A 4,153-nucleotide genomic window follows, 5' to 3' on the forward strand; every position below is an offset into this window, starting at 1 on the left:
TAAGAATCATTGATAATTACTTATTTTCAGTATTAAAAATACTGGATAATAAGTAATTATCAATGATTCTTAGTATGATATTTCTATAAGGGGTGTTGTTTCATCAAATGTAGCATAGTTTCCTTGAACAAAATAAGTTTTATTTTCATCATTTAAAAAAATAATATTTCGTTAAAGTATATATTTTAATAAAATAAAAAAACCACAAAATTAAACAAGTACGAATATTAAATCTAAAGAAAGTATTTTCTCCGAAAAAACGGTATAAGAAGTATAAAAAATATGCAATAAGACAAATTAATGATTGCCATATAGCACAAATCTCTAAAATATTTCTTAAAGAGTTCCAAAAGGGTTCCCAAGTTCTCTAGAACACTTTTGGAATTCTTTAAGAAGTCTTTTAGAGATTTGTGCTATATGGGTTGCCACTAACGAGTGTTATTCTAAATATTATTCTATAAGTATTATTGATGTAAAACATTACTGAATTTGAAATACAAGTAACAAAAATAACTAATAAATAAATAAAATATATTATATTCGTAATATTTTTTTAAATATTACTGCAATATTGCTAAAGTAATATTGCAAATTATTGTCACTGCAAAGTCTCTGCAACATTGCACTGCAATATGTAATCTTGCAACGTTGTAGCAATGTTGCTGCAAGCTTCTGTGATGTATGGGCATTGCTGAGATTCGAGCCTGAAACTTCTCCCAGTGTTAAGGATCGGATCGAACAGAATTGCGGCTGCTCATGAGTTACGCATGTTAGCCTCGGAGTCGGACATCGTGATGCGCCGACCCTGAGCGCGTGGCGTCGCGTTCCGCGCAGCGATCTCCCTCTCTAACACCTCGATAACTGTCTCTTTTGTCTATCTATATAATCTCGCGGCTTTGTTAATTCGGGCATTACCGTTACCGTTTTTAAAGTACTATTCGAATCGTAACCTCTAATTTCGGCTGCTGTCAATATTCTCTACTCGTAGTCGATTCCTCGTCAGAGAATTCGTATTTTAAACGCGGTTGCCGAGTCAATCAGATCATTCTGTATCAAAATGTAGTGAGTTCTCTGCATTCTGTGTCGTATCGGGTACCGTCGACTCGCTAACAATTATCGCGTCTCATCGGCGAACTCATTCCGAGAGTGAAGGACAGCGTGCGCCGTATCGAGGGTCGCCGACTATAGTTCATATCATTGGCATCTAAAGGAACACGACTGCATCTCCATCCGTCCAGCTCGATCTATCGAAGATCTCATTTTCATCAAACGGACGGATTGGGCTTCCAGCATCTTGTCATTGTTCTATCGCCGAGGTACCACGTCATCTTGGCGCCCAATGTGACACTTGTTTACGTTCCTTTGTTAGAGCTCAAGAAGGCATTAAACATTATTCACAAAAACTGTTCAATCTCCAACAGTTACTAAAATCAAATCGTTCTGATTTTCTCATTTCCATTCCTCACGTGTTCTATCCATCGTCAATATCCCGATCCTCCGTCGCGTTTCCCGCCTCCTACCTCCCGCCTTCGCGCTCTTTTCAAAGCGGTCCAGCAATTGTGTTTTCCTCAAAACAATTCTTTCGCGAATTCTCGCACAAAACACCCAGGTAGCAGACACGTCAAAATGACATCCAAATCTAAGTAAGTTTAGGATAAAAAATAACCAACGAATGATCAAAAATATCGTGAGAATATTGTCAAAATGATAGTCTAATGTCACAGATCGATGACGACATTTTAGACGACTTAATGACGTTTTATGACGTCTCTAAACGTCAATAATACATTTTTAAGACGTTATACAGAAACGTCATTAAGATGTCACAAAACAGACGTTTTAAAAACGTCGTTATTTAGTCACTGACGTCATTCGACCAGTTATGACCAGTTTTTTACGTCATTTTGACGTGAGTCTGTTACTTGGGCTGATTCTTGTGTCATTTACCTTACCTACTGCGTCACTGTCACTTTGATTGAGAGACGCTTTATATCAGGGTTGGGAACGTTACTTTTTAAAAGTAATGCGTTACCGTTACCGTTACTTGCGGTAAAAAGTAACTCGTTACCGTTACTCGTTACTGATTCTAAAAAGTAACGCGTTATCGTTATTTGAAAAGTAACGATAAAAAAATCGTTACTTTCCATTACTTTTGTAAAAAAAAAGTTAAAATCGGCTTATAAAACAAATAATAAGAGAGACAGTACATGAATTATACATATATAAAGACAAAATATAAGATATTTAAGCGGGAAGCACACATTCTTGCATAACATAAAGTCCATTCTATATTAGTCGCAAATCGCAAGCTCGCAAAGAAATTGACTAATCATAGTCGATTGTTCTTCTTGCGATCGAAGAATAATCAATTATAATTGGTCAATTTCCTTGCGATTTTGCGATTGCGATTAATGTAGAATGGGCTTTAGGAGCGCTGCACACATTGGCCGCGTTCAGTAGAAAAAGCGCTCAGTGAGCAATCAACGATTATTGGTTCTTGCTATTAGATCCCTAAATCTAGACCAATTACATTGACAAATTACTCAACTGTTGTGCAACTGTTGAGTCTGCTGAATGCAGCCATTGACATAACAGTGACGTAAGGCGCACCGTAAAAATGGACCAATTACAATCGAGTATTCACAAAAATGGCGATCTTACGGTTCGACGATACTCAAAGTGATTGGTCAATTCTTACGGTATGTCTTACGTTACTGTTATGTCAATTCGTGTGCGGCGCCCCTTAAGCGTGGTCTACAATGAAAACTTAAGCCATAAAATTTAAGCTTTAAGTCCTAAGCCGTAAGAAGTTGACCAATCACAGTCAATTATAAGAAAAATAATTGACTGTAACTGGTTAATTTCTTACGGCTTAGAGTTTAAAACTTAAATTTTATGGCTTAAGTTCTCATTATAGACCACGCTTTAGAGGCTTTCTACAATAAGCAATAAGTTTTAAGTCGCAATAAAATTGACTAATTACAGTGGATTATTCTTCTAATAGTCAACTATGATTGGTCAATTTTATTATCACTTAAGATTTATTGCTTATTGTAGAATGGGCTTTACGGAAAGCAGCACATTAATTGTTTATCGTGTGCAAACTTTCGTCGCGTGACAAGCGTTGCCGCGTTCTGTGTATAGAAGTCACTATAATAAAAAAGTAGCGATACAAGTAACGATAAACTTCGTTACTCGTTACTAAAAAAAATGTAACGCCGTTACTTTTTCGTTACTAATACAAAAAAGTAACGGCGTTACCAAATCGTTACCAAAAAAAGTAACGAAATAGTAACGTCGTTACAAGTAACGCGTTACTTCCCAACCCTGCTTTATATTGTGTACGTATGGTATATCCATATACGAAAGCATATCCCTTCAGAAAATCTACTAAAAGTTTTTTAAAGTTACTTAAAGTATTTTAAAATATTTCGCAGTTTACTAAAAGTTTTACAACAAACTTAAAGTTTACTTACAACCTGTTGAGATTTAGTTTACTTAAATCCATTGAACTTAAAGTTTACTTAAACCGGTTTAAATTAAGTTTACTATCGCTATTTTAGACAACACGCGTGTCTAAGAGACATTTTAAAGACGACACAAATATGTTTTACTAACAATTTTTAAAATGTCTTTAGGAACTTCAGTCTAGAAGACTGTAGTCTAAGTTAAGAACTACGTAACTTTATAGACATAGAAAAGCGTAGTCAAGGAAAGGAAAAAGTGACAACTCGACGAATCGTTGCACGACAAATCGTTGCACGTGATTGTATAGACAGGAAATTTCTTTCCATTTTTTCGTCTATTTTTTACATAGTTCTACCACAGATGTCTTTCAGACGTATTTAAGACGTCATAATGTTATTTGGATACTTATTTTTCTGGTATTTTATTCGAGAAATTTCAGCAGTATGTTTAAATCCGGGTCTATAATAGGTATTTTAAATGTTATGCTTTAAGAAATTTATCAATCACAGTCAAATTTGAGAAGAATAGTTCATTATGATTGATAAATTTATGAAGGCTTAAGACTTATTATTGTGGTCCTGAATTTTAAAGACAAGTTTTCTCATCAGTATATTAAATCATTAAATGATACTTCTTTATTATAAGGTACTGTAAGAGATGGAAATATAGAAGCATACGCCATTTG

This window comes from Odontomachus brunneus, unplaced genomic scaffold (assembly GCF_010583005.1).
Source record: "Odontomachus brunneus isolate Ranch 3 - 2012 unplaced genomic scaffold, Obru_v1 Obru_scaffold_358, whole genome shotgun sequence".
Taxonomy (NCBI): domain Eukaryota; kingdom Metazoa; phylum Arthropoda; class Insecta; order Hymenoptera; family Formicidae; genus Odontomachus; species Odontomachus brunneus.